The sequence below is a fragment of the Hydra vulgaris genome, chromosome 04 (genome assembly GCF_038396675.1).
Source record: "Hydra vulgaris chromosome 04, alternate assembly HydraT2T_AEP".
NCBI lineage: Eukaryota > Metazoa > Cnidaria > Hydrozoa > Anthoathecata > Hydridae > Hydra > Hydra vulgaris.
This window is the reverse complement of record NC_088923.1, coordinates 40919833-40931798: the sequence shown is the minus strand read 5'-3', so window position 1 is coordinate 40931798 and position 11966 is coordinate 40919833. Positions and strand designations below refer to the sequence as shown.

Sequence of the window (11966 nt, the reverse complement as noted above, 5' to 3'; positions counted from 1 at the left end):
TTTAGATTTTACATCAAATCTTGTATTTTAGTTATAAAAAATGCGTAAGAATGAGTCTCATGAAACAAACCTAAAAACATTATGCAGAATATTTAAAGAAAGTCTTTGAGGTGGTAGTGTTTTTTAATAAAACATCTTATCAGAGTAGAATGTTGTTTTTCCATCCGAACTTATAAGGGCTATCCATATACGCATCCACAAAAAATGTATTATAAATGCTTTATATATTTATATGTTTTATACTGAGGATTTTGAAAAGATGATGGTATATGCTTTCAATGCTGAGGAATAATGAAAAGGGTTCAAAGATTGAACTAAAATTAGGACCTTGACCAGTAATCTACAATCTAACTGAATTTGTTTTCTTTAAACCTAATAAAGAAAAAAAGAAAAAGAGAAAGATAAGTAGAAGACCTGTAAGTAATACCAGAGATTTGGACTCGACGCACAATAGATAATTTAAAATCTAAACTTTTACTTAAATCAACGTTAAATCTTTAAATACAAGATACTTACCACATGTTAAACTCTTACGTGCATCTTTTTGTGTGTACTATTTGCAATGATTTAAACCAACCAAACAATTGAATAAACTAATTATTCTGCGCACCATGTCTATTACCCACTCATCAATGGCAAACTAAAATCAAAAACAAAATTTCATAAATGCTCTATTTTAAATCCAATTAATGGGTTAAGTAATTAATCAATGTCATTGAAAAAATAGAAAGTTTTTAAGAAGTATGGAAGCAAGGTTGTGGGAAATTTTTTAACTATACAAATTAAAAAAGAATAAAAGTTTATGTAGCTACACAAATGCAAAATAAAGTAAACATTTTTTCAGACAACTCCAATATCAATTTTAACAACATTAACACTATCAATATCATCGTCATCAGCTTTATAAACAAACCTTTCAGATATAATTGTATTGGGTACAACTATTATCCTAAGCAATATTAAAGATCTCACTCCATACAATAAAACAAAAAATGTCTCAAAGAATATCGAATGTCACTGAATTTCAAACAAGTTGACCAAGGTTAAGATTGTTTTAACAAAAATAGAGAAATGCTAAACTATAAGTAAACTATAAGTAAACTATAATTTGATTGAAATATATAAAATCACAAAATATTTAATGTTTCATATTAACGCAAGAGCCTATAAAGAAAGTTCAGACGTATGCTTACGCGCAACTTGCAAACGACAATTACAGCTAAAACATATGCGAATCATTTAGAGAATACATCAATTCAAAAATTAAGCAAACTGCTACTCTTACGAAATCCTTCAATAAAAGTGAACAAAAATGTATTCTGAGCAATTCAAATAATTTAAAAGCTAATAATGTCGAAACTAAAGCATAAAGAATATCTACTGGCGTTTTAAAGGAACACGAAAAGCGATGAGCGAAAAGTATTACTGACGAGCTCTTTATAAAAAACCAACCCAACTGCAAAGTTTTTAGTAAAATACTAAAATTAAAGCTTAGTCGATGAAGTTTTACGTATAAATGGCAATATAATGGCGTACAGCTTAGTTTTGTTTCCTTCTTAAAACCTTTTAAAAGTGAAAAATTACAAATTTTTGAAAGGATTAAGTTTTCACAAAAAAAGTAATCGTAGTAAAAATAAAAAAAGGAAGGTTTTTACTTTAAGTGGATTCACATACTAGAATATCTTAAACGTTAAAAGAAAAAGGTAGTTACTTAAAAATTCATAACACTTAAACATTAACCATATTTTCTTTATATTAATGCGGAACTTAATTTGTAGTAGTAGAAGTAGTAGTAGTAGTAGTAGTAGTAGTAGTAGTAGTAGTAGTAGTAGTAGTAGTAGTAGTAGTAGTAGTAGTAGTAGTAGTAATAGTAGTAACTGCATTATTATTATTATTATTATTATAATAATTATTATTTTTATTATTGTTATTATTATCATTATTATTTATATTATTATTATTATTATTAGTAGTAGTAGTATTAGTAGAATTAGTAGTAGTAGTAGTAGTAGTAGTAGTAGTAGTAGTAGTAGTAGTAGTAGTAGTAGTAGTAGTAGTAGTAGTAGTAGTAGTAGAAATAGTAGTAGTAGTGTCCAATCGTGCGTGTTTGACACGGAACTCTTGGCAGGCATTACAACCAAGGTAATGAGTCTCTTAGCACGTTTTCATAAAGGAGTATAGGAAATTTAAATACAAATATGTAAATATATTTGTAATAATAATATGTCATTTTAAAATTACGCAAATCTTAAAATTCCATTTGTAAAGCGTTACGTGCAAACGTCTTTAAGTGTCTCTTAGCATAAGTTATGTTTGCGGGTGGTATATGAAACGATATATGGAATGCGCATAATTTAAAAATAAATTTAATATTGTAGTTTTGTAATTATATAATTTTTTGTTATAAATATATACGGCAAATTTGAAAAAATTGAGAAATGTATTATGCTAAGTGGTGAATTTAAACCCAAAGAAACAATGCGGAGGACTGCGCACTAAACTAGTGAACTACCAATGATATTATGTTTAAGTAAAAACAAACCATTTTATAATTCTCTTATACCTAGGGTTTAGGAATGCCCTGTCATTTTAGACTTTTTAAGTCCGAGTTGAGCCTACAATTATTTGTCGAGTTTGGGCTCGGTTCCAGGTCTAATTTTCTTCTTTTTTCTCACAACTTTAACAATAACAAGGAAGTTTATTACGTCTTCACGCCGATTAAAAACAAGGGATTTAGTAAATGTTATGGTAAATAAACCGATTTTTAGCCGGCTTTAACGCCTAACGTCAATATGTTTTTATGTACTTTTTTTATGATGTTAAACTACCATATAAACTTGACATTACTTTTTTAATATGTTGCGATAATATTTACAAACATAATTTATAATAAAATGCATTTAAATATACTAGCAAAAAAAAAAAAAAACTAAATTAAAATACTTACGTAAGTGAAAATAAATACTTGTATAGGTATAAATACTTGTATAAGTGTTTATTACATACCAGAGCAATTATTTTTCACTAAAAAAAATTATGCACTCAAAGATAATTTAGAAGGAATTCTTGTCAGATATTAGATGCTAAAAAAAATGTTCGTTCTCAATTTGTTGATGTTGGTTTTATCGTCATTAACGCTTGATAGAATTTTTCTAAATATGCAGTTTTGTTTTAGTTTTTGAAAACAATAAAAGTTATTTTTTAAGGTCAGCAAAGTTGTTATTACAACTGTTCTGGTTCTCGCAATTTAGGTTCTGATTTTTTACATGCATGCATTTTGCAAGCAACTCATTGGAGCTAGTTCACACTTTTTAATTGAGCGAAGTTCACACTTTTTAATTAAGCGTTCAAAAAGTGACTTTAATTTAGCAAAATCCATACAATATGGTTCAGTATATCAAAAAAATAAGTAATTTTTAGCTTTTTATGCGCAGGGTCTTGTGTTTTTATTCTTTCCAATCTTGTTTTTATTTCAATCTTGGTAATCTTTGTTTATTCTTGTTTTTATTCCAATCAATCTTGTTTCCAAATTTGTCTTCGCAACTGTTCTAGCCCAGGTTCTCGCAATTTTTTTTGCTCTTAAGGCTGTCTACACTAGGCGAAAAAAATCCATGCATGTAATTTTTTTCGCTGCTCCACATACGAAGATAAATCAAAATTTTGTGCCGCGATAATGTGTCAATCTCAAAATCAAAACAAAACCGATTTTTGCTTCATCAAAAGTAGTACTATTTTGCAATTAAATAGCTGTGGAAAAGTTGAGTTTTTACTTCTAGTCAAAAAGTTATACATGAATATTTATTGCAAAGAGGAAAATTGAAAAAAAAAAACGCGTTTTCGGACAAGAAGATTTACAACGAAAAAAGTTAAGAAGGCAATATAAAGTTTTTCTAACAATTTAGCACTTTATGATCATGAGATTTTTTTTCAAATCTTTTTGAATGTCTCCTTTAACATTAATTAATTGGAATTTGACATAGAGTGCCATGCCAACATATCTACTATCTCTCAAAAAATTATGCCCTATGTTTTCATTGTAGACGACACATTTATATTGAAAAGAGACACTATGAAACACTTGTCTTTAATTACAGACTTAGTAGAGCGCGACGAGTTATTCAAAACTCATTTGATAACGTTTTAAATAAATTTCGTGTTTTTCAAAAAGCAAATTATAGGTAATACTGAAAACGTTACTGCAACCACAAATGCTGTAGTTGCTTTACATTTTATTATAATTGAAAATACAAATAACAATAATAATTATTGCCCTTCAAACTATGTTAAATAGGATGAACCGAATAAAATATAACTTGATGATAGGAGAAATAGGGGGCCAAGTGTAAATGGTTTAGCTGTTATAGCAGTACATAAAATAACAGAACTGACACTAAAAAAATGTAAGCGATTCCTTCAAAGAATTCTTTGCCCAAAAAGGTGCAGTTGATTGGCAATAGATATCACAAAGCGAATAAAAATGAATTAATAAAAAAATTTATTTTGAGTAAATATAATAATAATAGTTATTTTGTTATTTTGTTTTTAAGAGAGAAATATATAGAACCAATAAAATAAAACCAATAAAATACAACCAATAAAATTCTAAATGTCTAAGTATTTTACTATCTATCTAAAAAAACAATCATTATTCAAAAACATTTTAGGTAACGAGCTACTAACAATCCTACGACTTATTAGCCCCACTGAAATTGTTGTCTTTTTGTGATGTTTGCCAATGTTATTTTTGTCCGATCGTTTTAAATATATAAGTTTTGTATTGTGGAATTGCTTTTGACTTTTTTAACAATGTTCATTGTAATCAGAGCAAAGTAATTTTAAAAGGTGTTTTTACACTTATAAAAAAATTAAAGAATTTTTAAATATTTGCATAACTGAAATTTATAAAACTATTACGAAAAAATTAAACGCAAAATTTTTATTTATCTGAGAATTATAAAGAAAACAAAAGGGCTCAACCGGGATTCGAACCCGGGGCCTCTCGCACCCAAAGCGAGAATCATACCGCTAGACCATTGAGCCATAAAAATTAAAAAGATGCGTTTTTTTACAAAATAAAAAATTGTTTATACAACCGTGACATGTTCTATTAGTCTTTGGATATGCTGCAAATCATTGAATGGAGCATTGCATTTACTTGAAAGTGGTAATCTAGTCTTTGACATTCATAAGTCTCAAAAACATTTCAAGTTTACAGACATCTAGCAATTTCATATTTAGCTTTACCTTTTTGGAGAAAATAAAGTTACAATAAGGGCTTTAAACTTGGAATAAATTAAGAAGAATAAAACTATAACGTTGTATTTTGCAATATTTAAGATTACAAAAAATTATAAATCAACAATGGTTACTCTTTCGGCAACTTAAGTAGCATCTGACAACCTGGTCTAATGTATTAACTCTACCTTGGTATTTGTTTTAATTTATAACATTTACGTGGTTAATTATTTTGATTATTAACTATTTCAATATTATAATGATAAAAGTTTCAAATTAGTATGACTGTTTTTTTTTCTTTGGTACATAAGAAACCATAGTAGAGTTAATTTGAAAACCAAAATTACTCGAGTAAATTTGCCCTGGAATTAAAATGATAGGAATTTGTTAACAATTTTTTAATAGTGCCAGTATCATTAAACAAAGCTCGCTCGAAACAAATGTTTATAAATTTTTTTTTCAGTGCTATGGATCTTCAACTTTCATTTAGATGATCAGTTAGTTTAAGAGCCACTCTAGTACTATCACTCTATTGTAACGTACTCCAAATACTCAATCTATTACATGTTTACATGTTTATGTATTCTATTACTTGTTTAATATGTTACAAATTTAACTTGCTGCTCAATAACAGTTAGGTATGGATTAGAGACACTTAGTCTCTATTATGGATTAGAGACACTTATTACACATTGTTAATAAAAGAGAAAAATAAGTTTTTATAACACATTAACATAAAATTATTGAGTTTCTAATAAATAAAAAGCATAAAAAATCAAGAAAATCAGCGATGTCACAGGTTTTCGATGTCATCACTCTCCGAAAATTCCAGAACTGTACGTCATTTAATTCTAGTTTGATGAGGTGCTTGTGATATCTTGCAAACAATGTCCTCAGAAAGAATCTTTTTGAGATATTTCAATTTGTGGCCATGTTTTGACATGTTTCAATTCATTGACTTTTTTTTAGTGAGTTTGAAATCGGTTTTTAATGAAAGGTATAAAAAAATTATTTATTTAAATCATTTTAAATTTAAAAATAAAGTTTATTAGTTGCGTGATTATGAATTCACTTTTTACAGACGATCCAATAATATCTTTGATAACTTCTCAAAAACAATCAAATTGAGATATAATCTAACTTTAAAAGATGAAAAAGAAAATATCAAGAAAATTTTAAAGCAAATTAAAAGGCATATAGAAAAATGTTTAAAGTTGAAACAAAATAACTTTGTGGATGAATTGTATAAAAAAAAAAGTGTAGTTGAATTGGAAACTTGTGTTCGAATTGGAAATTTGGAGAAAGGAGTTTGCGATAAAACTGTCTGGGAATTCACCTGCAGCAGCATCACCATCATTCATAATTGATATAATAGATAGGGGAGCTACACAATCAAAAAGACTTCATCTCCCATAAACAGTGTTATCAAAGATACTGTTGAGTCTCTGCTTGATATATCCGGGTTGATATATCCGGGTTGATATATCCGGGTTTTTTCAAAACAAAATTTAAAATTTACCCTTTACATTTACATTTCGTACATGTAGAGGGTAAATTTAGACTTCATGCTTATGGAAATCACAACTATCGCCATTAGTTTTCTGATCCTCAAATTATAGACTTAAAGGGAACAAAGTATATTTGTTTCTTTTGGCGTCCCCTTAAAATTAAAGATTCAAAAAACCAAGTAATCTGGACTAATCCAATCCCATTAATTTTGGCATGCCTGTTACTCTAGTCAAAGAAAAGGAAACTAGGAAGATTGTAAAGAAGCATTTTAAATAAAACTCAGTTTATTCTTATTGAAAGTGGTTTACTTATTGAAAGTGGTTTAAGTTTTTTTCCAATATAGCAACTGTTCCAGAAGTAATGCCAATGACATAGTATGTATTCTACATTGGTTCACCATTGATAAAAACTTAAATCAGGAAAAAGTTTTAGGGTAACATATGTCATTGTGACATTGTGACAACATGACATTTACTTCAGACTTATAATAAGAACACATCCAATAAAAGTAAAAAAGCCAGTCAAATAAGACTTTTGCAATGTAGAAAATGAGGAAAACTTGAACATACCACAAAAGGTATGTAAAGTAGATGTGAACAATACCCTTAGCGAGGAAAAAATGATGACTCGAGAATGTTTTCTGTAATCATATAAAATCAATAAGACTGATGTATATTTGTATTTAATATTAAACTACTTTGAACTCAAATATACTTGATTTGGAATATGATATAATATCATTTTCCAAAAGTTATATTACTCATATATTAGTCGTAATTAGAGTAAATTTGTAATTACCCATAAGTAATTACATTATAAGTCGTACCTCAGAATCAATGTAATCTCAAAATAACTTAGTCAGCCAGAAGCTTGTTGTGTTATAAGGATAGTGAGGCTATTTAATAAATATATATATATATATATATATATATATATTTTTTTTTTTTTTTACATTTTTGTTGTTGTTTACAAAAATAAACAAATGAAGCTTCTGTAAGAAGATCATAATGATTTTATCATTAGAACCTTCTAGAAGTTTTATACATCAATAAATAAAGGAGACTAAAAAATTACAATAAATTGTGATATAAATTCAAAATATAAATCAAACCACAAATGTTATATATAATTAAAAAAGTCAGATCTTATTGTAAGAATTTATAAATATGCAAATAACGTGTTGTAACTAAAAATGTAATGACTTTGATGACAAAGTTATATAACAGTAATATAATTATGGTTGCAATCTTACCTAGTTTGCAGCATTTTCAATTTTCTACAAAACTTAAATTTATTTTTTGTTAGAAAGAAAAACAAGAATCCCGTCGAGAACGTTTGTATAGCTTCTATTTGAAAAATCGATTTAGAGGGAAAAGTAACAGTTGATCAATTTCTTGCTGAAAAAATTTCAATTAAAACGATCTATACCATTATTCAATGCGCTGAAAATAATTATGGGCACCAGGTAGTCCCTCGAAATGGTAGGATTGCTAAAATTAAGACAAAAAAGAACATTGAAAGACTTAAAACAATGTTTGACCACAAAGACGGCATATTGCAAACACAAGCAGCTCAGAAATTTAAGTGCACCAAGTATATACCAGCAAAACATTAAAAACAAGGTTTTTAATCAGGTCAAAGAAGAAGAAGATTCCATTAAGAACTTATGGCCATATAGAGACAACTCGAACGAAATGCGGTCGGCTATTTCAGGCACATTTGCGGTAGATAATTCTGCAAATGTGCCTGAATGTCATCCAATTGAAGATTTTTGGAGTACTTTAAAATAAAAAGTGTATGAGAATAATTGGAAAGTTGATTATCTCAAAAAATTGCGCAACAGAATTAAGTAATGCCTTTCAAAAATGGAAAAACCCTTTGTACAGCGCCTTTCGAAGTCAATAAAGCCCCAATAAGACTATGTAAAACGCAACGGTTGATTGAAAAAACTTAATATGCAAACAAACTGCCCAAGTATTATACTATTTTTTCTATTTTAAACTAAGTTTTATCTCTTGAACCAAGGGAGTTATGACACTTCAAAGTTATTACCGTTTTTTAGTTATAACCCGTTATATAAATACATATATAAATATATATATATAAATATATATATATATATACATACATACAAAGTAAATATAGCAAGACATCTCTTTATATTAGGAAAGAAAAAATACAACAGTCTTACAATTAAAAAGACAAATACGTGGTTATAAAAAGTATTTAAATATATCATCAATAGATTAAAAAAATTTTTAAGTTTACTTTTAAAGATCGGAAATGTATTGAATATATCAAAACAAGGTATAACAATTTTATTCCAAACATATGGTGCTCGAAATGTAATGCAAAATTTATTAAATTTTGTTCTGCAAGTTGGTTTATATACACAATTTTTATTTCTCAGAAAATATTTATTAAACGGGTTTAGAGAAAAAAAAGACTTTAAAGATAGGTAAAGTTAAATCGTTTTTCCTTATGTAAATAAAGCATGACCTGTTATATACATTGAGCTCGTAAATAATAATTATTTTCATCTCCATAAATAATGGTTTGAAATGAGTAAAACGATCCGCAAAAGTAATCAATCGGATCGCATGCTTCTGACGGCGATAAAAACAATTTCAACTTACTTTTTTCGGTGCTTCCCGAAGCTATGTTGGCATAATTTATATACGTGTGAATATATGAGTAATAAGGTTGAGTTAAGGCTTTTTTGTTTAAGTATGATCTGGATTTATATAAAAATCCGTTACTTTTAGATGTAAATAGTTAACGGTTTCATAAATAATTAACAGAGTTATGAATTTTTTCCTAAAAAAATATTCTGGGCACACTGTTCGACAGGATCTCCGGCAGCAAAATTATCACTAACGAAAACTTCAGGTTTACTGAGCTAATTCAAAACAACTTTAACACCTTGCGTATAAAGATGTTAAGCTTTCTTTACATCAAGTTAATCGGTGCAAATTTATCAATCTAGTTATATTTGATATTCTAATTGACATTTTACTTTTGAGTGTTTTGATTTTATGAGCAGAAATATTATTTAGATTAACAATACACTTACTCTGTAAAACCATTACAAATGTCTTTACATAATACACATTTTTAAAAGTGCATTTCTCATTTGTTACTTTGCGAAAAAAACAAACAAATGATTATATCCTCAGCAGTTTTTTTCATTTAAAACAGCCTTCATATTAGATTTACAAACCTCAAATTGAACATTTCGGTGTTTCATACAAGCACATGTCACCCTGTTGGTTGAACACCTATGGCGGTTTTAGTCTCAAGAACGATACATGTGATATTGTAGAAATATATACTGAAATATATTGTAGAATATATTGTAGAAATATATTCTGCTCTTATGCAGTTTTATCAGGCTATTCAATAATAACCTTCTCTGAACTACATTCTTCCCATATTTTTCCTTAACTGCATGTAAAGGAAAAAGATGCCGTTCAAATTATCTTTTAAAAATAGTTGCACCCATTTTTTCTTCTGCAAAAGAAGTTTCTTTTCCACTTCTTTTTGAAAGATATACATTAGTAATTCATTTCATACTTAGCTCTCGGTACCCAATTATGTTCCATGCATTACCAAACAAACCGTAATTGTTCAGAAGTTAACTGGAAACAATTTTTTCGAATATTGGTTTACTTTTTACACCCAAATTTTTTTTCTTTTCAATTTTCCTACTAAAACTTCATTAAACAATACTTTATTATTTATCTTTGGGACAACGTTTGGTGTTTAAAATGAAACTCAAAAGTAGCTTATGAATAACAAATAGCGATGAAAGAGATATTCAAAAGAGTATTATTAAAATATCTGATGCAAAACTTTTATTTGAATAAGATTCGCAAATAAAAGAAATGGGCTCAACCGGGATTCGAACCCGGGGCCTCTCGCACCCAAAGCGAGAATCATACCGCTAGACCATTGAGCCACAAAAATGATAGAGATGCATTTTTTTAGAAAATAAAAAAATTGTTTATTCAACCGTGACATCTTCTGTTAGTCTTTCGATATGCTGCAATATAGTAAAAATTTGATATTAATATAACAGTTTTTTTTTTCTTTAGGTACATAAGAAACTACAGTAAAGTTAATTTGAAAACCGAAATTACTCAAGTAAACTTGTACCTGGAAACAAGTTGATAGGAATTTGTTATTTATTTTTTAATGGTGCCAGCATCATTTCACGTCGTAACAAAGCTTGCTCAAAATGAATATTTATAAAACTTTTTTTACCGCTGCTATGTAACGTAACGTAGGGGAAAGTCGGGTAGCCCCGGACACCCAAGGAAAAAATAAAAAAATATGTCTGCATGTGCTAACAGAAAAAAAATTATCGATAGACTTTTTTAAAAGTATAAATATTTATCTATTGATTTAGAAGCAAAAAAGTATATTATTATGAACCCTAATAATATGCAAAATATAAAAGAACACATGTTAGAAAAAAGACATGAATCAAAATTGGAGTTTTATTGATTGATAAATATTTTGCATATGCCATATTTTCACTCAACAAATGTTTTTATAATATTTAAAGTCATATAGCTTTTTTAGTTGACGCTGTACATCAAGTGTCCGGAGTTACCCGCCGACTTGGGCTTTCCCCTACACTCAATCTATATATGGTTACATTATTATGAAATACAAGGACTCAGAATCACTTAATACCCATACCTTCAATCCGTATATTTCTAGCTTACTTAGTAGAAACAACTTGAAAAAGAAAACGTTTCTTAAATTTAACTAGCTGTTCAATGACAGTTAGATATGCACTAGAGATAAAGTTGGTTTTCTATTTATTACTACAAATTTCCGTTTATATCTTGGAGATGCCAATTTGTCCCTAAAGCGCCATTGATTTCTAGTTTCTTTTTTATTGCCTAAAATGCAACGTTGCAAGTTAAAAAATCTTTGCACTGAATTCAAGGAGATCAGAAGGAGCTAAAAAGTTTTTTTATGCTTCGGTTATTAGAATACAACACTAATGTCAGTAGAAGACACAATCAAGAGCTTTGTGAGTTTATTACACTAATGTCTTAAACTCACAAAGCTCTTGTTTCAAATCAACCTTTTAATCTATTTCTATGAGCTTAAGCATTAGCGCAATTGATAATAATTATAATCATAATTGGTGTTAAAAGTGTTTCAACACTTTTGACACTAACTTGAACTGATAAACACTTTTGACACTA

At 28.2% G+C, this 11966-nt stretch overlaps 2 non-coding genes across 2 annotated transcripts; both read right to left on the bottom strand.

The window, feature by feature from the left end:
* Nucleotides 1–4968: 4968 nt before the first annotated feature.
* Nucleotides 4969–5040, bottom strand: trnap-ugg (transfer RNA proline (anticodon UGG)). The gene has a single exon. It is a non-coding gene; the product is annotated as a tRNA-Pro (tRNA).
* A 5590-nt stretch (nt 5041–10630) lies between these two features.
* On the bottom strand, nt 10631–10702 carry trnap-ugg (transfer RNA proline (anticodon UGG)). Its single transcript has one exon. It is a non-coding gene; the product is annotated as a tRNA-Pro (tRNA).
* Between the last annotated feature and the right edge of the window lie 1264 nt (nt 10703–11966).